General features: G+C 38.5%; 1 protein-coding gene across 1 annotated transcript in view; it reads left to right on the forward strand.

Moving 5' to 3' along the window:
- Positions 1 to 10,881: 10,881 nt before the first annotated feature.
- SOSTDC1 (sclerostin domain containing 1) overlaps positions 10,882 to 26,114 on the forward strand; it is a 37,729-nt gene continuing 22,496 nt past the window's right edge. Inside the window, exon 1 of the mRNA XM_023216007.2 lies at positions 10,882 to 11,011. The gene's annotated coding sequence lies outside the window, so the exon portion shown is untranslated. The remainder of the gene's footprint in view (positions 11,012 to 26,114) is intronic.

Below are 26,114 nucleotides of genomic sequence, written 5' to 3' on the forward strand. Positions count from 1 at the left end.
CAAGCACCATTCATTAAAGAGACTGCTTCTTTCCCAGTGTATGTTCTTGGAACCTTTGTTGAAAATGAGTTCACTGTAGGTGTGTGGATTTGTTTCTGGGCTCTCTATTCTGTTCCATTGTTACATGGTGATTTTTAATATCATGAATAGTAACTAGTCTATTAATACTTTTTAATATTAATATTAATAGAAATCGTTCTGATAAATGATAACATTATGCCTTGCTCTTTTCTTTTTGTCTGTGCTTACTTTTCACAAGTTTATTTACCCTAAAATATTTGTTTGAACTCTCCTAGGTTAAATCATAGACATATATAATTTTAAAAAAGTATTGACCTCATGAAGATTACATTTTAGTGGGTAAAAAAAAGTTATACAACATTGCTATATCTTTATCCATAGATGTTTCTATAAAAAGCAAGAAAAACAAAAAGCTGACTTTTTCTCAATGAAGCATGGTACCATTTGAGCTGCTTGTCATATTTCTGGTCCTTGCCACTTTCTGGCACGTAGTTAAGTTGCACTTCTTTGACTCCTTCTGGTTGAGTGAGACCAGGCGACTAGTTGTCACCGGTGACTTATAAATAGAAATAAGTTGGGGCAATTCTGAGCTGGAGCATTTAAATGCCAGTGCAGGACCCTCCAGGTCATTTTTATTGTTGTATCATGAAGCTGGACTGCATTGGAGATGGTGGCTGCTTCATTAGGCTGGGCCCCTGAGTGACTACTGAAGAGGTCCCTTCCACCTTACCTGCTCCCAATGGGCGTGGTCTGTGACTATGACATTTTGTGCTTTTGCTCCTCTGAAATTTTGTGGGGAAGGCATTATTTGTTACTGCAATATGCTTCATTTTCTTTCTTTTTTTTTTTTTTGAGACGGAGTCTCGCTCTTGTTGCCCAGGCTGGAGTGCAGTGGCGTGATCTCAGCTCACTGCAACATCCGCCTCCTGGGTTCAAGCTTCTCCTGCCTCAGCCCCCTGAGTAGCTGAGATTACAAGTGCCTGCCACCACACCCAGCTAATTTTTGTACTTTTAGTAGAGATGGGGTTTCACCATGTTGGTCAGGCTGGTCTCGAACTCCTGACCCCAGGTGATCCTCCCGCCTCGGCCTCTCAAAGTGCTAGGATTACACGTGTGAAACACCAGGCCCAGCTGCTTCATTTTCTATTGTTAGTGGGAAAAATGGCATGACTTGGGTATTGGAGTCAGCCTATGCTGACTGATACAATGTGCTTGAAAGAAAACAAAATAAACTACCTTTCTTTAGGACTTACGAACAGCCAGGTGCTAAATTATACTTGCACAGCACAAGTGGGCAGATGTGGCTTTGTGCAATGTTCTTTGCACTAGAATTAATTGGAGCTATCTAGTACTTGTCTCTTCTTGCCTTTTCTATTTTCTATTCCTGATCATTGATCCTCATTTCACTGCTGTAGTTCTTGTTCCATCTCATCCATTGCTTGACATCTTCTCTTCATGTACTCCATAATACTCTAGAATTGGATCTGGCATTGACTTTCTGTCATGAACACGACATATTTCTGATTTCGGTCTTCCTATGCTCCTTTTCCACATTAAACCAAGTGCAACATAAACACTTTCCTTGCATCCAAAATAGGTAATTCAGTCCAGATGGCTTGTTAATTTATTTGAATAGGCTAAGGTAATGCTACATTGTTTCAATGCATAGTAATAGACTCGCTCTATTATTTTAGCTTTATTATTTTATTAGTAAATGGCACGTTAGATACCATATAGCCCACTCCCTTTTCCTGATTTACATGAGTGGAGACTGTTGGATTGAAGTACAACTTAGGCAACCAGAGGTCTGAGAGATGTTTCTACGGCAGCATTTTGTAATCTCTGCTGCACAGTAAAACTAGTGAGGAGCTTCAAAATATCCCAAAGCCCAGGCATCACCACAGCCAGCTGCAATGATACTGCTAAGGCCAGGACCTTGGCAACAGTATTTGTTAAAATCTCATAGTTGACTCTTAGGAGAGGCAGTTGAGATTGAGAATGACTCTTAGATGCGAGTTATGGGTCAGATGAAGGCAGGTAACCAAAGTAACTAGCAGCAGTCAGGCAGGAAGGAGAATGAAACCTAGGAGACAGAATTTTCCAGGTGTTCCCAGCCAGGACTAACCTGCTACAAATCTCATTGTTGACATGCATCATACTTGGGCTTAGACCCCCTTGAAGACCACCAGGTCTCTATAATTTGTGTCAGCTTCTCTTTTTCTCTTCTGCGCTAGGCACAGCATTAAAGCTACTTCTAGGCTAGCAGATATTTAAAGTCAAATCCAGGTAAATGCACTCATATTGTAAAGTCCAACAAGAAAGAAACAAAGATTGTGAAGACTCTGGAATGGAGTGTCTGGAGTTGGTAACTAGAGCAGAGACAAGAGGGAAAAATGGGACCACACACAATGAAGCAAATAGGCTAGAAGGACCTAGCTCCTTTATTGGGGCAGAGCCATCTTCACACTGCTGGATGGTCCAAGCAGCAGAGAGATGGGAAATGGCGTATGACATATTTTGATATAGAAACCAATACCTAAGCAAGTAATAAAAACAAACATCTAACAAATTGCTCCTACATTTACTTTTTTTGAATAATAGTTAATGATACATTACTATATACTTAGCAAAGAATATTGTTCACTTCTGAGAAAAAAATCCAAACGGTTTAATATCTCATTAAAAAGGCACATCTTAGGGAGAAGGCAACTTGAGTTCACCTTGATGTTATACCTTGATATTATTCTTCTCAAGGTACATTGGGTATTAGGTGTATATGTGTTATACATTAAAGATGTACAAAGATGCTCCATAGGCAGATTCAACACTCAATTTTGTACTTTCTTTCTTTGCTTTTCTCCCTCTAACCTCCCTTTTATTTGCTCCCATCTTCTCTTTTTTCCCCTCATTTTTTCCTTGCCTTCTGCATTTCCTAGGTTCCCTGCCTTCCCTGGCCTCTCCCACCACCAGATCAGCTGAGCTGGCAGCTCTCACGCTAGGCCCTCTCCTTGATTCCACTTCATCAATACCACCTCTTCTTGCGACTTGTATCTATTCTTCAATTTCCAATCTTTGTCTCTGTTAGAAGGCTTTCCCTAAACTGTGTGACCTCATTTCCCTGCTGTCTCCATAAGACTGCCTGCGAAGCTTGAAGTTGTGGCCAGATTTCTCTGGGACTCCTTGCAGTGACCTACCCAGTGAAGCTTTGTTTAACATTCGCAAGAAATGAGTCACTGAAGCCCTCCATATTTGGGAAAAACTCCTGCTTGTCTAAGGAGGTCGACATAGTAGCTGAATGCTATCTGAACTTGATGTCTACAATTTCCAATGGAGAACTTCATTATTTCTTCTCCTTGATTTTCTAGCTTTAGATCTAATAGACCAGCTCCTTATTCTGTATGCTCTAGCTGATGACAGACTCTGTCAAGAATCTGTCTGGGCCTGATTACCTTGATGCTTCATTTTCTATATCTAGTCAGTGGGGAAAATGGCAAGGCTTTGCATATTGGAGGTTGATGGTAGCTTCTACATTTATTTCCTTCTGCTTCTCACCCTTTGCTGCTATGGGACTTCTTGCTTCTCTGTCTTCAGTCTGCCATTTTATCTATTCCCCCTTAAATGAAAATTCTCACCTTAATGTTAGGGTTCGAGTGGGATGGAGAAAGTACAGAACATCTCAGAATCTCTGGAGGTGAGTAATAGTTTGAAAACTTTTTCATTATTATAATATTATTATATAGTATAAAAATAAACGAACAAGCAAATCTTTCTATTTTCTTTTTGTTAAGTTATGCTCCAGTGACTCAGTATTGGTTAACTGCAAAACTTTTAAGATAACTTATTTTTCTCAAAACAGGGCTAACTATACTACTGCTCAGTGAAAAATTCCTTCCTAGGTTCACATTTATTACAAAATAAATTACTGAATCCTTAATATGCAATTGAAGGAACCCCTTGACACACACACACACACGCATGCACACACACAGTAGGACTCCAACATAATTTTTCAACATATTCCTATGTCCCAACTTACTTTTTTAAGTAAGTACAACATATATTTTAAAGCTTAAGGAAACTTTACTTATTGTATTCTTTCTCCTCACATGCCTTCTTTATTATCACCACTCCTGATAACATTTTTTCTATTCTTTCTTATTTTAATGCAAAAAATCTAACATATGCAAGGGCAGAGAGAATAGTATATGGCTAATCTCGTTTTAGTTATCTCCATATTTTTTCCTAGAGTATTTTAAGACAAATCCCAAATGTCATACCATTTTGCTTATAACTCTAAAAGATAAAGTTAACTAAACACTAAATACTTTTATTAATTACCTCATATCATTTAATATTTGTTTCATGCTCAAGTTTTGTCAGTTGCTTCAGTAATATCTTTTTACAATTGGTTTGTTGCAGTCAAGATGCAAACAAGGTCCATAATTAGGATTTGGTTAATGTGTTTCTTAAGTCTCTTTCAATGTACTTCCACTTACCACCCTATCCCATTTTAATATCCTTTAGTTTTTTAATTAAATCAGCTCATTCGTCCTGTATGTAATGTCCTATCTTCTGCATTTGGTTGCTTGATTCCTCATTGCTACTTATTATGTCCCTTTTGTCTGTATTCTTGGTATACTGGGAGTTAGACCTATTCAGAGGCTTGATTTGGTTTCTAGCGCAATTGTTTTAGAGAGGAATATTTTACAGATAGCCTTGCGTACTGCATCATTCAGAAGACCCACAATGTCTTCTGTCCTCCTTTAGTGCTATTGAAGCAGGATATTTCCCTGACCCCTTCGTTAAGGGACTAGTGAAGGGGGTACCTCATTTACTAATCCTGCAGCTCTCAAGTCCTCGTGGGAGGGAACGTGCGAGCAAATGAGGTGGGAACCGGAGTGCACAGGCGCTGGAACTGGCCGGCCACTTCGGCGCTGGCAGGGGCAAACTCCACTCATTCAGACCCGCTGCTTTCCACCCCTTGCTGGAGGGAGCACGCAGGTGAACAGCTGCCGGAGCTGGGGTGAATGCTTTTGAACACCGGCAAGAACACACTCGTGCTCCTGACCCCTGAAGCCCCAGAGGGAGTGGTACAGCGCTCTTTTAGTTCAGCCTTCCATGGACTGCTTAAGTGTTAACAGCTCAGTGGGCCCTCTGCCTTTTTGCATGAAGTGGCTGCCTTCCACCAGCCAGGGCAAAGGGTAAGTGTGACAGCCTTTTGCATCCACACTCGTGGTTTCCAAGTTCTTGTCCAATGTCCAGGAGAAATGAGGTCACAGGAAGGATGGGAAATGTGGAGGATGTTATTGCCAATAGAGGTGGTTCTCAGCGAGAAGGGGAGCTGAAAAGGGGACAGGGAGGGAAGGCAATCTTCCCCTGAAATCCAGCTATCTCTGGCCAGATGCTTCTCCGAGGTTATGCAGTCAAGCAGTCCCTTTAAAGTCAAGCTGCTTCTCTCCAACGTCCAGCTGTAGTCTCTGACATCCAGCTGCTGCTTCTCTCTCTACTGCGAAGTTCTGGGGTTTTTATAAGCACAGGGTCAGGGGTGGGGTGGGCCATGGGTGGTTTTGGAAAAGGCAACATTCGAGCAGAAAAACAGGAATGTAAGTTCTCACTTTGGGCCACGGTTTCAGGTTTTCCGGCTTGCAGGTGGGGCCCTCCGTGGGGGACCTCTTCTGCCCAGAATTTCCCTGCCTCCTGTCCCTAATATTAAGATTGATCTGTGGGCTTGGATGTGGTGGCTCACACCTGTAATCCCAGCACTTTGGGAGACCAAGACAGAAGGATCACTTGAGGTAAGGAGTTCGAGACCAGCCTGCCCAACGTGGTGAAACCCCATCTCTGCTAATAATACAAACAAAAATTAGTCGGGAGTGGTGGCCCATGCCTGTAAGCTCAGCTACTTGGGAGGTTGAGGCACAAGAATCTCTTGAACTGGGGAGGTGACAATTGCAGTAAGCTGAGATCTTGCCACTGCACTGCAGCCTGGGCGACAGAGCAAGACTGTCAAAAAAAAAAAAAAAAAAAAAAAAAAAAATCAGTGCATTCAAGAGATTTCAGCCTGATTATCTCATTATAACTTTTCCTATTAACCTTTCTTTCACTTAAAGGTTTTAGCAGCCTTTGACGTTTGTCTAGTTCCTTTATTTTATTAGGGGTTGTAAAATTGTGACTCTTCTTTTATTCTGCCTGCATTTATTAGCTATCATTTTCTAAGAATAACTTTCTCTTGTCTGTGATTTAACTACGCAGAAATACAGTTTGTATAGGAAAAAAAGAACAAATGCTTTATTTTTTCCCTTTATGGATTCATTTTCAGAATGGTAAATTGGGACTTAACCAACCTCCAAGACGACCAGTGAAGTTTTGTTAAAGTTTTATTATAAATTCATAAATCCCTGCATGTTTGATGTGTTTTAATACATTGCAGTCATTATTATTTTTAATCTGCTATCATTGTAATTCAAACCATAGCATATAGAGCCTGTCTAAATTTTCTTGTCTGGTGGGGATATAAGGCAACATAGCGAAGACTGTCAAGGTAAACCTGTGTGTTAGCCTATGGGGAGTAAGGGGTGATGGCTTCAGACTAACCAAAATGGGCCTGGATGTGGTAAAGAGATATTGGTAAGGTTATAGTAAAAGACGGTATACATAGGGGTTCTCATTGTAAAATTCTTTCAACTTTGCTTTAAGTTTGGAATTTTACAGTACATAATTGGAAAAACTAAAGAAAGAGAGAATGTGGTTTTAAAAGGTGAGACTCCCTTGTATGAATACACGGAAAGTTATAGCACCACATAGGGAAAAAGGGAGTTAAGGAATTTCTAGATTTTGTATATAAAAAGTGATATATATAGTATCTTTTTATTAGTGTAATAAAATTTTTAACAGTGGCACTCAGGCATCTACAATTTCTGTTGACCTCTGATATGTAACATTTTTCTCAAATTAAATCAAGAATATTTAGCTATGTGGGGATAAAAGGATTTTGATTTGTTTGAGAAACACATTGGGAGAAGTTATGATGAACTTTAATGGAAAACACACTTGTATAGAAGCCTGGGCATAAGATTGAAATTGATCATCACATTGTTTGTTTAGAAAAGAAAACATAACATTGAAAGAATATGTTGGAAGCATTGGATTTCTTCACATGAGAACACACACATTGAAAATGATGAGGCTTGGATAAAGCATGAATTGCAGTCAACTTTTTTTGTTTCCCTGAAAGTGCTGAGCTTTAAAAATATACATATATTATTGGATATACTAAAAGTTAGTTAGAATACTTCTGCATGGGGAATACTTTTTTGAAAAAGATACAAAATAATAAAGACTTTAAAAAATAATACTAATGATAAGACTTTGAAAATAATTATACAAACGACAAAATGAAATGACAGACAATTTACAGCAAGCCAAATATGCAGATTTTAGGTGGCAGCCTATCACTGCCAGCGTGGGTGGTCTCCCATTTCCCAGAAGAGGGAAATAATGAGCTTCATGATAAAGTCATGATGTACTCTGCACCCAAGGGGCCTTTGGGGCGTGGAGGGAAAGGAAGAAAGGGGGGTAACTTTTTAAAAAGTCATAGCAGGGGGTCAAAAATTAATATAGGAAACCTTGCAAAGTTATATAAACCAACCCATTTACCCCCAAGAGAAGCCACACCTAAATTCTTCCAGAAAGATTACAATCTTTCCTATTTCTAAAGACCTCCTGAGAAGGAGTTTCCATTGCCTTGCTTTAGTATTTAACAAACTTCGTTCTCAGGAATACTGTCATTGCCTATGTTAAATCCTCAGTGATACTGCCAAGACCTTTATTTGTTCTCATAATACTCTGAAAGGGAAGGAAGACAGCTGAGGGAGCTGCTTCAAGAGCTCTTTCTCAGTCCTTCTTAGCTTGCCAACCCTACCCACCCTCAAGCTCTTTTCTCTGTATTTCTTATCTCAGTTTTTTTTTTTTTTTTTTTTTTTTTTGAGTCTGAGTCTCACTCTATTGCCCAGCTGGAGTGCAGTGGCACAATCTCGGCTCACTGCAATCTCTGCTTACCAGGTTCAAATGATTCTCCTGCCTCAGCTTCCTGAGTAGCTGGGATTTCAGGCACCTGACACCATGCCTGGCTAATTTTTGTGTTTTTAGTAGAGATGGGGTTTCACCATGTTGGCCAGGCTGGTCTCAAACTCCTGACCTCAAATGATCCACCCACCTCAGCCTCCCAAAGTGCTGGGATTACAGGTGTGAGCCACTGTGCCCGGCCCTCAGTTTCTTTAAGGCAGGGATTGTAAGTGCCTTTAGGGTTTAGGCAGATAATATACAACTTGTAGAATTTAAGACTGCAGAGACTGGTGACAAAGTAAAGAACCCAATACTATTCTAAAGGTATTTGATTACATATTCATTACTCATTAAATGCACTGATTAGGCCAAGTTGAATCTGACTTTGGGCTGAATTCTGCTTGAAAGCTGCCTATTTCTAGCCTTTGCTTTATACCTTTCCTAAAAGAGTAAGGCAGATCACAAGGTGGCAGTTGCCTGTGTATACAAGGCTGAAAAACCAAGGCTTAGTTGAGCTCTGTTGAAAGATGGTTCTTGTCTGTATTGTCCAGTGCAGTCAGCACTCTTATTATCATAACGTAGTTTCTTCTGGATACTATATGTATATATATTCTGTAGGAGATATTAATATATACATTAAATGCAAGGTGGCCCCAATGATCTTTGCCTCCCAGTGTTCATAGCCTTGTGTGCTAACCCTGTGTGACTAGCAGAATACAGTGGAAGTGATGATGTGTTTTTTCTGACCCTAGGTCATGTAAGTCATTGCAACTTTCACCTGTGTCTCTTAAATCACTTGCTCTGGAGGAAGCTGGCAGTCATGCTGAAAAGAGACTCAAACAGCTCTGTGCAGAGAATCTGAGGCCTCCAATAAACTTGCCAGCCTAATGAGTGAGCCACCCTGGAAATGGATCTTCTTGACGCAATCAAGCCTTCAGATGACGGCAAGACCAGTTGACATCTCACTGCAACTACATGAGTGACTCCAAGTGAGAACTTCACACAAGAGCCCTTTCAGGGTTCTTGACCAGCAGAAACTTGAGACATAATGAGTGCTTGTTGTTTTAAGCCACTAAGTTTTAGGGGTGAATTATTTGGCAGCAGCAGATGACAAAACAGAATCGGTAGATTGAGAGTTGTACATTCATAACTACAGAGATCTCCCACTTCAAGTAAAAAGATCAAACTTGGTGACCCATTCCTTTAATTTTTTTTTAAGCAATGGGAAAGGAGATATATCTTTCCTGGGGAATGTGGAGCCAGGATTCATATAGAAAATAGATGCTTTTTAAGTGGATACATGTAACATCAGTTTTTAATGGTAGTTCACCAATAGCTAATATTGATTAAACTTAATGGTAGTTCAACAATAGCTTAATATTAATATTAGTTTTTAATGGTAGTTCAATAATAGGTAATATTAATTGAACTTTTACTATTTGGCAGCATTATGTTAAGAGCTTTACCTGCATTATCTTCATATGATCCTTATAGTAGCACTATGAAGTAGCTACTATTACTATGTTTCATCAGTTCACTGCAAGAAAACTAAGGAGCTGTTGAAGTAAGCTGATGTCTAAGTAGCTGTGATTTGAAAAAATGTTGTAAAATTTCCCTGCTCCAAAATATCTTTACAAATCAGATATCATAGTTGCTTAAATTTCATGAATATGTGCCTTAAGCATTTTCAAAATTATCTCTAAATAGGGTTCTCAGTCCATTAATGAGTACATGTTTAGTGGGTGTGTTTTTCTATCTCTCCTGGTGAAAGTTCTTTTCTAGTGGCCAGCCATGAAAGGGAGCCTCACAGATCTGGGACTGCGAGAAGCCCAGCTGTGTTGCTACGAACTCCATACCTGTCTGCATGGAAGCCATCCTTCCCATGCGTGGTTCCTGGCCAGTGATGGAGTGGTAGGATTACTTACCCAGCATAGTTGCTGCAGGCTGCTGGACTCCTGTGAAGGTGGATTCCCCCATGGCCCTGCTCATCTCTCAGATGAATAAGTTCTGGAAATCTAGTGTACAGCACAGTGACTATATCTAATAATACTGTATTGTCTACTTGAAATTTGATAAGAGAATAGATTTTAAGTGTTCTCTACACACACACACACACACAAATGGTAACTATAAGTGGTGATAGAAATATTAATTAATTTGACAGTAGCAATCATTATATAATAGGTACACATATCAAATCATCATGTTGCACACTTTGAATATATATAATTTTTATTTGTCAATTAAATATTTTAAATACAACAACAACAACAACAAAAATGACACTTCTACCCTCCCTTTTCCTTTCCTCTCTCATTTACCTGTGATCAGGCTGCATCCTGGTTTGACCAGTCCCCACTCCCCTGTCACTCCCCAACTCCTCCTCAAAGGAGGAGATCTTGCCTGATATAGTTTTGCTGTGTCTCCACATGAAGCTCATCTTGAATTGTAGCTTCCATGATCCCCACATGTCATGGGAAGAACCCGGTGGAAGGTAATTGAATCATGGGGGTGGGTTTATCCCATGGTGTTCTTGTGATAGTGAGTAAGTCTCATGAGATCTGATGTTTTTATAAAGTGCAGTTCCCCTGCACATACTTTCTTGCCGCCACCATGTAAAATGTGCCTTTGCTCCTATTTCACCTTCTGCCATGATTGTGAGGTTTCCCCAGCCATGTGGAATTGTGAGTCCATTAAACTTCTTTTACTTTATAAATTACGCAGTCTTGGGTATTTCTTCATAGCAGTATGAAAATGGACTAATACATTGCTTTAATAAATCTCTTGCACAGCTAGTCCTCTCTTGGAACCTGCTTCTCAGAGGGCCTGGACTAACATACTCTGGTAGTGCATGAAGCATCTGTGATCAGAGTGTGACAAGAAAATAGCACAAGCAAACCTACGAGGACTTGAGAGAATTCAAAAGGTAAGCAACCTTTGATATAATCTTGCTTAAGCAAGGCTGGCACTACACAGAATCAAATAAAAAGATTATTATGAGGAGGTTAAATGGAGACCTGTTACTAACAATAGAAGTATTGACTAGAAAAATGAAGATGCATAAGGATGAATATGTATGGTGGTGTGACTGGTGAAGTTGGTAGATTTATTCTTTATTTAAAATAAATACCCACGGGCAGCAGATGCTTTTGTTTCCCTGCTTCACCTCCCTTCAGGCCACCTCTGATTTTAGCTGCAACAGGGGCAGCAAGGTCTGGACAAGCTCGAACTCATGCTGACAGCACCCTGCCTCAAGCAGGTGCCAGGAGTGCTATCTAAAATCCTAATTTAGGCTGGGTGCGATGGCTCAGGCCTGTAATCCCAGCACTTTGGGAGGCTGAGGTGGGAGGATCACCGGAGGTCAGGAATTCTAGACCAGCCTGGCCAATATGGCAAAACCCCATCTCTATTAAAAATACAAAAATTAGCCAGGTGGTGGTGCACGCCTGTAATCTCAGCTACTCGGGAGGCTGAGGCAGGAGAATCACTTGAAACTGGAGGCAGAGGTTGCAGTGAGCCGAGATAACATCACTGCACTCCAGCCTGGGCAACAGAGTGAGACTCTGTCTCCAAAAAAATAAAAATAAAATAAAATAAAATCTGATTGAATTCGGTTTAGTGTTTTACTGGCATTGCTAGCCAGATTCTGAAACCATAGGGGCCTCATCAGCCCAGCAGTGTGAGGGAGTAATTGTGCCCAGGGAACCCTGCATGCACTGAGGGAGGACAGTAGTTGTTCCTCAAGTAGAGAATGTGGGTGTGCTGTTTCTCAGAGGTTCTGGCAGCCTCTCTGCTGCTGCCTACAGCAGCCACTGCAATAGTGCATGCCTGTGCTGGCCTCTTGCCTTCTTAACCTCCCCAGTCCACCATTCCTGCTTCCTGTGAATGCCCTTTAAATAAATCTCATTTCATATCATGAGATCTACGTTTAGGGGCCAAAATAAGACAATGTATTTTGTGGACAGAAGTAAGTGTCAGCAATCTCATTCCCCTAAAATAATTTTAAGTTGCCGGAAATTTGAAAAATGAGTTTAGTAATAAATGGTTACCTAATTACACAAAGATATTATTTCAGATTCTAAGTAAATAAAAACTTTGGTCAGTTTACTTTTTGGGAAGAGCCATTTTCCTTATTTGACTGTAAACAAAATAAGCTACTTGCTCATATTAACTTATGGTAAAAACATTTTCTCATGAAAACAGTAAACCACTAGCAAGTATGAAGTGAGCAACTGAAGCTAATCAAATCCATTTTCTAGTGTGTATATACTTTAAAGGCAATAATAGTTTTGTTTAAGGAAGTAATGAAAACATAGTTTTTATATCGATATCTGTAGTAGATTTGGGAAGCTTGTGATTATTAATTCTCAAGTACTTCTGGTCATCAATATAAATATCGTGATAATATTCAAGGGTTGCATTCATTTTTTGGCAGTATTTTGCATTTTGTCAACCACAGATTTCAAGTACCTTTAGGCCCTGTGAGGTTCTGCATAAAATAATCAATCATTCCCTTTTGGCTGTTTTGCAGAGGCAGCCAATGACTTGTTCTGTCATGAACTGAATTAATATATATTCATGAAGCACAGAGAAACACTTCATTGTTTCAGACTGTTTTGTTATTTTAGAATAAATCACAAAGGCAGCATCCTACTCATAGCTGGTAGAGAAATATTTGTCCTATGATCTTCACCTTTATGGTTTGTAATGTTTTAACTTGCACAGTTTAGCCCACATAACATGTTTTATTTAAAAAAAATAGTAAATTGCATGCTTTTAACAACGTACTATGTCTCTGTTACCTTTAATCATCAACATTTGAAAACATTAAAACTGAAATGACATGCATCCCTAAGTCAGAATGATTTAATTTTCACAGAGTGAGGGACTCATGGCAAAATGATACACTTAGTACAGGTAAGTATTGTTCAAGCTCCCACATTCCATCAATCTCAACCTTTATGGTTCCTCATTTATTTGTGAAGAACTCTCAAGAATCAGTTGTAATTGCAAAATGTTTATCCTGCCAGGATATCTGTGTGAACTTCCATAGGCCAACCATAGCACACGCAGCATGAAAAAGACTTGTTGGGAAAGATATTTTAGCACCTCTGATAAACAGAAAAAAGGGTGAGTATTCCTATTTCAAGCTATCTAACTTTCTCACTTTATCTGCCTTTTCTAATCAACGTTATCATGTGCTGGCAAAATCTTGTAAAATTCAGAAAGCTACAATCCGGGGAAATGAAACCCAGGGAAAACAACTCCCCAAAATGTAAAAGCCATTGAACATTCTCTGTCGCCACCAAAGTGGTTCTCAGAAAAGACAGTTTATTGTATCTTCCCTAAGAATTATGTTTTCAGCAACAATACTTAAACATTTACTGTCTTGGATTGTAATAATGGCTATTTGTTTAGGTGGCACTGTGCCTATTTAGAACATAGTAAAATTCTTGCCATAGGGATCAACAATGTTTATGAGGACAAATATTAACATAAACACGACTCCACACAGAATCGGAGTTAGATTTCTAGGGTTTGAATCCTGGCCCTGGATGCATTAGCTAGTCAACTCAGACAATTTATTTGATTTTAACCCTAGGTTTTCTTGTCTATAAATTATAGATAATAGTGTATACTTCACCATTATGGGAATATGTACTAGCATACAGTAATAATCTATAAATTTTAGTTATTATTTTTATTATTGATCAGTGTGCTTAACTGCAAAAAATAGAACCCGCCCCAGCTAGATTAAGCAGAAAAGGAATTTGTCAAAGGAACCAGGTGACTCATAAATCCTGGGGGTAGGAGGGACAGAGAGTCAGACTTAGCAATGACATAAAAAGGACAATGCCTAAGTCATATCGTAGAGGCTGCGGAGTGACAGAGACAGTGGAGCTCACACAAGAACTACATACACTGTGGGGCCCAGTGCAAAATGAAAATATCAGTTCACTTGTTCAAGTAAAATACTTCCATAGAAGGTACTAAAATATAAAGCTCTTTCCTTTTTTCTGCAGCCTTTCTCAACTTTTCACGAGTTTTTTTTTCTTGCCATTTCATGTTGTTCTAAGTAAAGAAAAATTTAAAATTAATGAATTTTTAAATTAAAAAATTTGAGTATGAATTTTATCGTTTATCTTTATATCACTTTTACAGATGATATGTAAGTTTTAAATAGAAATATAAAAACATTTAATTACACGCAGAATTACAGAAATTACCACAATTCATAGATTACATCTTGTATGTGCATATGCATTTTGTTCTTACAAAGAGAGTGTAAACACTGTACAAAACTAACCCAACTGCTTTCGTTTCACATCTTGATATATGCTCATTCTGCCAACACTCTGCCTTTGGCATACTGGTGAGAAAGGAAGAACTAAAAAGAAAAGTAGCTAGACTTGCCCAGTCTTTCCATTTCCTTCTGTGTCATCATTTTCAGTGTAAGTGGTTGGTAACACAGGAAGAAAAGATATGAAATGCTTGTTTGTGTTTCTTAGACAGACATGGTATTGTTTTCTCTGTTGGAAGTAACTTCTGGTTTAAAAAGGAAAGTGTCAGCGTCCCCCACTGCCATCCTATTTACTCAGTAACAGACATTACACGTTTACTTTGTACTTGCTTTGAGCCTCACTGAACTCCCGTACATTGTGGGTTTACCGGAATGCTGTGCTCATGGGTCAGTAAATGTTATATGCAAATGGGCAGTAAGGAATGGGGGTGGATATACTCAGTGTTCAAATTATCACATTCAGCACAGTCTTGGTTGGGGTATGCCTTGGAAGATTTCATTTTTAACCAAGAAAGGCATATATTTACTGTCTGAATATTTCTTTCCCAAAAAGTAAATGCTAGTGTCAGAAAATGCACGTATTTATTCTGCTTAAATAAATATGTACAGGCTTCATGAGACTAAGTGGAAGAAATATATAGTGTATATTAATTTGTCGTTGTCCTGTTAGGCATGAAGAGTCTCAGGACAAAAGTCCTCTGATACAGCATGTTGTATTATCATGATCCAGAATTTTAAAATGCCTATCAGCAAAATTCACAAAAGCTTAAGCCTATAAGGTGAATTTTGTAGACAGCTATACTTTGTCACTCAGTTCCCGAGAACCCTTTCTTGTGATCTGTCATCAATATTCACCTTCAATGCACACTGATGAGTCCAACTAATATCAAGAAAGGCCTTTCCTCAAATAACCGGGGGTGAATGTATAAACTCCCTATGATAGACAGTGTGTTATGAATTTCTGAAGTTCATTTTCAAACTCTTTATTTCTTCTATTTTAACTTTGTATTATTCTTGTTGTTCTCTATCTTTAAAGACAGGTTTATTTTTCACGAAAAACATGTTTCACTTTATCAGATATGTTATCCAAATACCTTACGTGAAAAATTTCTTGGCTATAAGATTGTTCATATATTCATCTATCTTTTTTGTTTTATTTTTGTTTGTAAAAGTAAAGGCCTTACATTTGGAATCTTATAAGAAAATTTAAATTACACAAGTCAAAAATACATAATAGTTTTCATGATAGAAATAACATTGGTAAATTGGCTTCTATTTCTTCCTTAATATTTATTGATTCAGATGCTTTGGATGAAATTTTATGTATAGATAAATGAATACTGAGAGTCTTCTTTGTTACTTTTTTCTGATGTGTTTTTCAGAATCCATGTAAGCAACTTATTGCTCAATAAATATTTGTTCGAATGAATGACTCTTAGACCATTCTAATGAATACGTTGGCCCAAGTCATGATAGCTAATAGATTAAGGAAAAGAAACTTCACAAAACTTGATTTCCCATTTTGAGTTACTTGCATTTTCAATTCAATTTTAAGAAGCGTTATAAAAGGATTAGATCAACTATTTTAAGGAAAAAAACAAGAAGCTTCCACTAGAAAAGTGGTTGTTAGGGTTCTTTTCTGAACTGAATCATGAGGTTATTGAGCGTAGCCTGGGGCAGAGTTCAGTCATTCTTCCCTTTGTCCTTAGCAATAAAATATTCAGCTGGGTTCATGGTGGCCCAGATCAAAGACTACATTTTCCAGACATTCTTACAGCTAGCTGTGGCTGCGGGGCTAGATTTTTTGTTTTTTAACGTAACTAAATTTTAAGTCCAACGATATGTTAGCACAAGTAATGTCTACGATTCAGATTGTGTTATTCAAGTCAGGAGAATAAAAATTAATCTTAAACAAGTCATTGTGATTCTGGTTTTGCATTGCATATAGCTAAATCTTCATTCTAAACCATTAAATTCCCAAGATGGAATGTCTTTAGGGACAAAAATGTGGTCAAGATTAGTTAATTTTGCAGTGAAATAAATTCATGTAAGATGAGAATATTTTGTTTATATATATACACATACATGCATGTGTGTGTGTGTGTGTGTGTGTGTGTGTGTGTGTCTGTATGTGTGTTTGTATGAGTTATAATAGTTAAAGACCTTTCTTACAAAATAATTTGCTTCAACTTTGCTTGGTTTTGGCACCCCAATTTCCTGAGGTATCAAGACTTTCCCTAGTCCAGTTCTGGCCTTCAGGACCACCAGGCTGGCACTCAAGCCCCCTGAAGGAGAATATTATATGTTTAGCATTGAGGTTGCTGCAGTCCCATATGTGGTGGAGACTGCAAACAACTGCAACAAAATGAGGCAGAGTACAGTCAAAATAAAAGAGTGTGATACATAGCAAATATACTTCTTTCTCAGACATCTGATCATAAAGCTAAACTATCCTTTCCCAGATAGTGTGAGATCTGCTCACTACAACTGATCTCCTCAATCTGTCAGCATACAAATTAGAAAAATGTGCCCCTTATCATCTGTTTGAAAATTGTCATAGGAACCTGCTTTTATTACAACGAGGCATTTCTTTGCTATCTACTGGAAAGATGTATGTATGTATGCATATATATGTATGTATCTGTCTATCTATCTCTGCAGTATAAATGATAACCCCTAGACTTGTTCAGTGTACTGCATGCACAACTGTACAAGGCAAGCCGTGTGTAACCACAGGTGGAAATTTTGAGTTGAGAAAAATGATTTATGGTTCTCTTTAATTTGCACTAAAATTAGACAATTAGAGGAGTGATTAAGTTTGGAACAACTTCTGACATAGAAGTTTCAAGTCATCACTACTACTAAAGAAACCTTACAGGCTTTTAGAAAGCAGTCGCAAGATACTGAAATATTTGACAAATCAACAAATTGCTAAAGAGTATGCAAATATATGCTAGAGACCATACATAAGAAGAAATATGATTTGATGGAGTTTGTGGCAAATAAAAGTTGGGTGTCCATTAAAATGAAGTACAATTATGGTAGAGTCCAATTTTAATACAAGTAAGGATATGGAGGCTTAAGGCTAGGCTGAAGTGTTTACACAGAGATGGGAAAAAATAAAAGAATGAGAACCATTAGCTTAAACTTTCCACTCTGCTTGTACTTTTATCACCTATAGAAGTGGCATCCCAGTTTCCTTGAAAAAGAGAACACAAGGTTTCATTTTCCACTTAAATTAATCGTGACTTACACAAAGATCTCAAGACATAATATGGAGTAAAGAAAGTTAAAAAATAGTTAATACAAATTACATGATCTTACATAGGATATGTAAATGATTCGTGTATCTATACATAATGTATAAGATTTCTTAAAAGGTCTCTAGCCAGAATTTTAACACTAGTTATTTAGTGATTTAAAATATTTTACTTATTTGCCTTTTCTATTTTTCTACAATAAATATATTTTGTTTTGGGATTTAAATAATTTGGGCTATAAAAAAGACTACTAAGCAAAATGTCAGTGTGATCACATATATTGTACCTCTATATTCTCCATTCCTAATGATTTAGCCAATAGGATACATAATTGGGAATGCTCTGCAATTCCTCATGCCTAGAAACTCTGAGAATCTCCTACTAAATACAAAGTGTGTTTAAAGAGATAGAAACAAATTTGGCGAAAGCAAACTCACAGCCTCTTTTATTTGGTTCAATATTTATTTTCGCCAACTCAGTGAGCAATATATTATTTTTATAATTAAAATACTGAAAGTAGGTTTTTTAGTTAAGAAAAGTTACAAAGTTTCACTATTGTTAAAAACTACATACAATCCAAGTATCCATTAGGGTACTAATTAAATAAATGATAGCACAGATACATTGTGAGATACAATATAGAACTGAAAGAGAATGAAGGTTCTATACAAATTATTCATAGTTCCTGCCCCCTGGAGAAGGAAAAATATTTGGAAGGGAGTAAGGTGAAGGTGGAATTTAACTTTCGAGTCCATAAGCTTCTTTTTCAGAAATTACGCGTGAGATCTGTGTGTGTGTGTGTGTGTGTGTGTGTGTGTCTATGTGGGTGTGTGATATATGTGACAAAAGTGAAAGAGAACTTGGGAAAGCTCAGTTTCGTTATGTTGCCTGTGAAAAGTGTCTTTAGATTTTTTTCCCCTAGGTTTGACTCCTGGTTCAATAACTTGCTAGCTGTTGATAATGGGTAAGGTGCACACATTCTTTGAAAAGTGTCGTTTATAACGCAACCTTGCAGGATGGCTGCTAGGATTATAGATAATATCACCAGAGCTTTTATGTGCTGTCGCCTAGTACATTAGAGGTACTCAACAGATTGTTGCTATTATTGCTGAAATTGCTCTCAGAATGTAGGAAGCTGGAATGAAATCTCTTTGATATATGAAGTTTGTAATTTCATTATGTCAGGTAAAAATTATAATAGAGAAAAAGAAAGTTTGATAAAAAAGTAAACAATATGTTAAATAAGTGTGTTTTGTAAGTGAATTCGCTGAAGTTACTGTTAAAATATGTTTTATTAATAACATTATGGATCACATAGATGACATGATGAAAGAGTTCTATTTATAATGGAGAAACCAATAACCAATATAAGAAAACCAGGAAAACTCTTTTAAAAATCTGTAAACCAGTCAAGCATGGTGGTTCATGTCTGTAATCCCAGCACTTTTTTTTTTTTTTTTTTTTTTTGAGACGGAGTCTTGCTCTGTCGCTCACGCTGGAGCACGCCCGGCTAATTTTTTTTTGTATGTTTTAGTAGAGATGGGATTTCACTGTGTTAGCCAGGATGGTCTCGATTTGCTGACCTTGTGATCCGCCCACCTCGGCCTCCCAAAGTGCTAGGATTACAGGTGTGAGCCACCGCGCCCGGCCAATCCCAGCACGTTGGGAGACCGAGGTGGGCGGATCACTTGAGGCTAGGAGTTCTAGACCAGCCTGGTCAACATGGTGAAACCTCATCTCTAACCAAAAAAAAAAAAAAAAAAAACATTAGCCAGACATGATGGCGGGCGCCTGTAATCCCAGCTACTCCGGGGGCTGAGGCACCAGAATTACTTAAACCTGGGAGGCAGAGAATTCAGAGAGCCAAGATTATGCCACTGCACTACAGCCTGGGTAACAGAGCAAGACTGTTTCAAAAACAAATAAACAAACAAATCTGTAAAACTTATATAAAGCAAGGTTTGCTAAGAAATGTGTAAGAAGATGAATAAATTTAGAGACATTGTACTTCTATTTTTTTTTCCTTTTTTAATCATACTTTAAGTTCTAGGGTACATGTGCGTAATGTACAGGTTTGATACATAGGTATACATGTGCCTTATTGGTTTGCTGCACCCATCAACTCATCATTTGCATTAGATATTTCTCCTAATGCTATCCCTCACCCAGCCCCCCACCTCCCAACAGGCCCAGAAGTGTGTGATGTTCCCTGCTCTGTGTCCAAGTGATCTCACTGTTCAGTTACCACCTATGAGAACATGCAGTGTTTGATTTTCTGTCCTTGTGATAGTTTGCTGAGAATGATGGTTTCCAGCTTCATCCATGTCCCCGCAAAGGACATGAACTCATCCTTTTTATGGTTGCATAGTAACCATGGTGTATATGTGCCACATTTTCTTTATCCAGTCTATCATTCATGGACATTTGGGTTGGTTCCAAGTCTTTGTTATTGTGAATAGTGCCGCAATAAACATATGTGTGCATGCATGTGTCTTTATAGCAGCATGACTTATAATCCTTTGGGTATATACCCAGTAATGGGATTGCTGGGTCAAATGGTAATTCTAGTTCTAGATCCTTGAGAAATCACCACACTGTCTTCCACAATGGTTGAAGAAATTTACACTCCCACCAACAGTGTAAAAGCGTTCCTATTTCTCCACACCCTCTCCAGCATCTGTTGTTTCCTGACTTTTTAATGACTGTCATTCTAACTGGTGTGAGATGGTATCTCATTGTGGTTTTGATTTGCATTTCTCTGATGGCCAGTGATGATGGCATTTTTTCATGTGTCTGTTGGCTGCGTAGATGTCTTCTTTTGAGAAGTCTCTGTTCGTATCCTTTGCCCACTTTTTGATGGGGTTGTTTGTTTTTATCTTGTAAATTTGTTTGAGTTCTTTGTAGGTTCTGGATATTAGCCCTTTGTCAGACAGATAGATTGCAAAACTTTTCTCCCATTCTGTAGGTTGCCTGTTCACTCTGATGGTAGTTTCTTTTGCCATGCGGAAGCTCTTTAGTTGAATTAGATTCCTTTGTTTATTTTGGTTTTTCTTTCCATTGCTTTTGATGTTTTAGTCATGAGTCCTTGCCCATGTATATGTCCTGAATGGTATTGCCTAGGTTTTCTTCTGGGTTTTTATTGTTCTAGGTCTAACATTAAAGTCTTTAATCCATCTTGAATTAATTTTTGTGTAAGGTGTAAGAAAGGGATCCAGTTTCAGCTTTCTACATATGATTAGCCAGTTTTCCCAGCACCATTTGTTAAATAGGAAATGCTTTCCACATTTCTTGTTTTTGTCAGGTTTGTCAAAGATCAGATGGTTGTAGATGTCTGGTGTTATTTCTGAGGCCTCTGTTCTGTTCCATTGGTCTAAATATCTGTTTTGATACCAGTACCATGCTGTTTTGATTACTGTAGCCTTGTAGTATAGTTTGAAGTCAGGTAGCATGATGCCTCCAGCTTTGTTCTTTTTGCTTAGGATTGTCTTGGCAATGCAGGCTCTTTTTTGGTTCCATATAAACTTTAAAGTAGTTTTTTCCAATTCTGTGAAGAAAGTCATTGGTAGCTTGATGGGGATGGCATTGAATCTATAAATTACTTTGGGCAGTATGGCCATTTTCACAATATTGATTCTTCCTATCCATGAGCATGGAATATTATTCCATTTGTTTGTGTCCTCTTTTATTTCATTGAGCAGTGGTGTATAGTTCTCCTCGAAGAGTTCCTTCACATCCCCTGCAAGTTGGGTTCCTAGGTATTTTATTCTCTTTGTAGCAATTGTGAATGGAAGTTCACTCATGATTTGGCTCTCTGTCAGTTAATGGTGTATAGGAATGCTCGTGATTTTTGCACATTGATATTGTATCCTGAGACTTTGCTGAAGTTGCTTATCAGCTGAAGGAGATTTTGGGCTGAGACGATGGGGTTTTCTAAATATACAATCATGTCATCTGCAAACAGGGACAATTTGACTTCTTCTTTTCCTAACTGAATACACTTTATTTCTTTCTCTTGCCTGATTGCGCTAGCCAGAACTGCCAACACTATGTTGAATAGGGGTGGGGAGAGAGGGCATCCTTGTCTTGTGCCGGTTTTCAAAGGGAGTGTTTACAGTTTTTGCCCATTCAGTATGATATGGGCTGTGGGTTTGTCATAAATAGCTCTTATTATTTTGAGATATATTCCATCAATACCTAGTTTATTGAGAGTTTTTAGCATGAAGGGCTGTTGAATTTTGTCAAAAGCCTTTTCTGCATCTATTGAGATAATAATGTGGTTTTTGTCATTGGTTCTGTTTATGTGATGGATTACATTTATTGATTAGTGTATGTTGAACCAGCCTTGCATCCCAGGGATGAAGCCAACTTGATCACGGCGGATAAGCTTTTTGATATGCTGCTGGATTCGGTTTGCCAGTATTTTACTGAGGATTTTTGCACTGTTGTTCATCAGGGAGACTGGTGTAAAATTCTCTCTCTCTCTCTCTCTCTTTTTTTTTTTTTTTGTTGTTGTTGTTGTGTCTCTGCCAGGCTTTGGTATCAGGATGATATTGGCCTCATAAAATGAGTTAGGGAGGTTTCCATCTTTTTCTATTGATTGGAATAGTTTCAGAAGGAATGGTACCAGCTCCTCTTTGTACCTCTGGTAGAATTCAGCGTGAATCTGTCTGGTCTGGACTCTTTTTGGTTGGCAGGCTATTAATTATTGCCTCAATGTCAGAGCCTGTTATTGGTCTATTCAGAGATTCAGCTTTTTCCTGGTTTAGTCTTGGGAGGGTGTATGTGTCCAGGAATTTATCCATTTCTCCTAGATTTTCTAGTTTATTTGCAGAGAGGTGTTTATAGTATTCTCTGATGATAGTTTGTATTTCTGTAGGATTGGTGTTGATATCCCCTATATCATTTTTTATTGTGTCTATTTGATTCTTCTCTCTTTTCTTCTTTATTAGTCTTTCTTGCGGTCTATCAGTTTTGTTGATCTTTTCAAAAAACCAACTCCTGGATTCATTGATTTTTTAAGGGTTTTTTGTATCTCTATCTCCTTCAATTCTGCTCTGATCTTAGTTATTTCTTGCCTTCTGCTAGCTTTTGAGTGTGTTTGCTCTTGCTTCTCTAGGTCTTTTAATTGTGGTGCTAGGGTGTCAATGTTAGATCTTTCCTGCTTTCTCTTGTGGGCATTTAATGCTATAAATTTCCCTCTACACACTGCTTTAAATGTGTCTCAGAGATTCTGGTACATTGTAGAGACACTATATTTCTAAATGGAAAAACTAAGTATTAAAAGAAAGTAAAATTTTAAATAGATAGGTTTGGCACTATTTTAATTAAATTTGTCACAGTTTGAATTCTTCAAAGAAAGAGGTCGAGATGGAATTGAGGATATAAGACATTGATTAGAGATTGACATCTGAGAAAAGAAGGGGAAAGTCATAGGACTGAGGGAATGAGAAGTGAAGATGAGATGCAGACTCAACAAAGCCTTGGCCAAACCAGCAAGGAGCTCACGAGCGGGTGTTTCCCACCAGAGTTATCCCAGGTCTGCTGAAATGTCTGATTCTCTTTATCACCACGTTGCCCAGTTACCTGAGGGAAGTGACATCGGAAGTGCGTGACCTTGAAGGAGTCAACAGCTGGAAGTTGTCCATGTGTTCCCAGCAGCTAGGCAACAAACCCTTCCTTGATGTGGCATCTGGGGGTGCATCTCTTTGTCTACCACCTTTTGGGGTAAACCTGACAATGTTATTTTAAAGTTCAACAAGAATGATCAGTAAACAAAAAGAGACAACACATTTTTGAAAAAGGAAAATACTGAGAAAGGATTTGTTCTGTCCAGTGCTTTTTTGTTTGTTTTTCTTTTTTCCTTTTTTTTTTTTTTTAATTTTACTTTAAGTTCTTGGGTACATGTGCAGAACATGCAGGTTTGTTACATAGGTATACATGGGCCATGGTGGTTGGCTGCACCCATCAACCTGTCATCTAGGTTTTGTTTTGTTTTGTTTTGTTTGAGGCAGAGTCTCGCCCGTCTCTCAGTCTGGAGTGCAGTGGCACAATCTTGGCTCACTGCAACCTCTGCCTCCCGGATTCAAGCGATTATCCTGCCTCATCCTCCCCAGTAGCTGGGATTACAGGCATGCACCCCCACGCTCAGCTAATTTTGTATTTTTCATAGAGACAGGTTTTCACCACATTGGTCAGGCTGGTCTCGAACTCTTGACCTCAGGTGATCTGCCTTCCTCGGCCTCCCAAAGTCCTGGGATTACAGGCATGAGCCACTGTGCCCCGCCCCATCATCTAGTTTTTAAGCCCTGCATGCACTAGTTATTTGTCCTAATGCTCTCCTTCCCCTTGCCCCCCACCGCCTGACAGGCCCTGGTGGATGATGTTCCCCTCACTGTGTCCATGTGTTCTCATTGTTCAACTCCCACTTATAAGTGAGAAAATGTGCTGTTTGGTTTTCTGTTCTTGTGTTAGTTGGCTGAGAATGATGGTTTCCAGCTTCATCCATGTCCCTGCAAAGGACATGAACTCATTCTTTTCTATGGCTGCCTAGTATTCCATGGTGTATATGTGCCACATTTTCTTTATCCAGTCTATCATTGATGGGCATTTGGGTTGGTTCCAAATCTCTGCTGTTGTAAATCGTGCAGCAATAAACATGCATGTGCATGTGTCTTTAATGTAGAATGATTTAATATCCTTTGGGTATATACCCAGTAATGGGATTGCTGGCTCAAAAGGTATTTCTGGTTCCAGATCTTTGAGGAATCACCACACTGTCTTCCAAATGATTGAACTAATTTATACTCTCACCAACATGTAAAAGCGTTCCTATATCTCCACATCCTCTCCAGCATCTCTTGTTTCCTGACTTTTTAATGATCGCCATTCTAACTGGTGTGAGGTGTCATCGCATTGTGGTTTTGATTCGCATTTCTCTAATGTGTTCTGTTCAGTGTTAAAACATGTTTTAAAAGCCTCAGTAATCTCTGGTAGTACCATCACAGGAGTGGGTTGAAAGTTCAGTGACACAGATGTGAAGGCCGGAAACAGCCATCTGTACACGTAAATATTTAGTGCAGGATTGTGGGGCAACAGGTTTATTTATTCATTTATTGAGATGTTGGGAAGATTAAGGCAGTGACACCAACCATGCACACTAGTGTACTGTTTTCTATACCCCATCCTCATGTGGCTGTCACCTTGCTGGTAAGTAGGTTGGCTTAATTTTTTTCTAAATTAAAAAAAAAAAAAACTAGATCATTTTCTGTCCCCTAAAAATACCCATAATTGGAAGCAATTACATTGTTGATGCTGGTTACACTGGAATTAGGATATAACCCCAACGATTTAAGATTTATGGCAATGCCAGTGTTTGGCTATTTACTCTGCTGTGACAGGCCTCTATATGGAGTGTCACCAGTCTCTGTTAAGTCCAGTTAGTAAACCAAGAAAAAGCATCTACTCCTCTACTGTGGATCTTTACATTTATATATATTTGGCTAATTAAATCATAATCATAATACGTGTGAAGAAGAGTAGGAAAAAGGAGATTAGTCTCTTGTAAATCTGTAATTCTCCTGAAACTGAAATGTTAACTGACAAAAATCAGTGAGAAAAGGCTAGATGTTCAGTAGGCTTTATTTTAAAGTTTGCTTAATCATTTGGGAAATATAACAAAACAGATCATGACCTTGTACTCTATACCAAAAGAATTAAAATGGACATACATATTTATCTGACTCTGGTGACAGAGAAAGCCTTATACCCATGAAACTATAGTCAGAAACCATAAAATGCATGATTTAGATATGTGATCATACATACCCATGCCCACACAGAGACATAGACAAACCTTATATGTAAAAAGCGTACACAACTAAGCCTCAAAGCAAAGTCTAAGACAAAGGTTTATGTGTGAGTAGTTTATTTAGAAATATGATCCCAGACAGCAGGAATGAGTCACGGAAGGGGGGAGATAGGCTAGCAGAAAAAGTTGACAAAAGGATGCATTGTTCAGTTGGCCACCCATCTGTGCATCAGATTACTCTAGCCCTAAGGATGTTCTGAGAAGACTCAGAAGGTCCACTTGAAGAGATAAAGAAGAAGCTCCATTGTTCCCAGGCCTTAATAGTCAATGATGGCAGTGACCAAAGGATATTGACTCCTCCATATTTTCAGGTTACACCAATGAGTACAAGTGAGTTTTGGGAGATATCCTACTGTGGGGTGAGAGAAACCCCAGAGCAGAAAGCAGGAGGCTTGGGACAGGGGGCTTAAGCAGATGCACTCAGACTGCACCCAACTGAAACCAGGCAAAGCCAGAAGGAAGCTGAACATTACAGCAGTGGCTGGACTAAGAGATGACACTGGACTGGAGGATTAGGGGTGGGCACGAACATGCTCAATATAACAAACCAACAAAAAATTTTATAAGCATAATTAAGCAGCAAATCCAACTGAAAAATTAT

This window comes from Piliocolobus tephrosceles, chromosome 8, assembly GCF_002776525.5.
Source record: "Piliocolobus tephrosceles isolate RC106 chromosome 8, ASM277652v3, whole genome shotgun sequence".
In the NCBI taxonomy this organism is placed as follows: Eukaryota; Metazoa; Chordata; class Mammalia; order Primates; family Cercopithecidae; genus Piliocolobus; species Piliocolobus tephrosceles.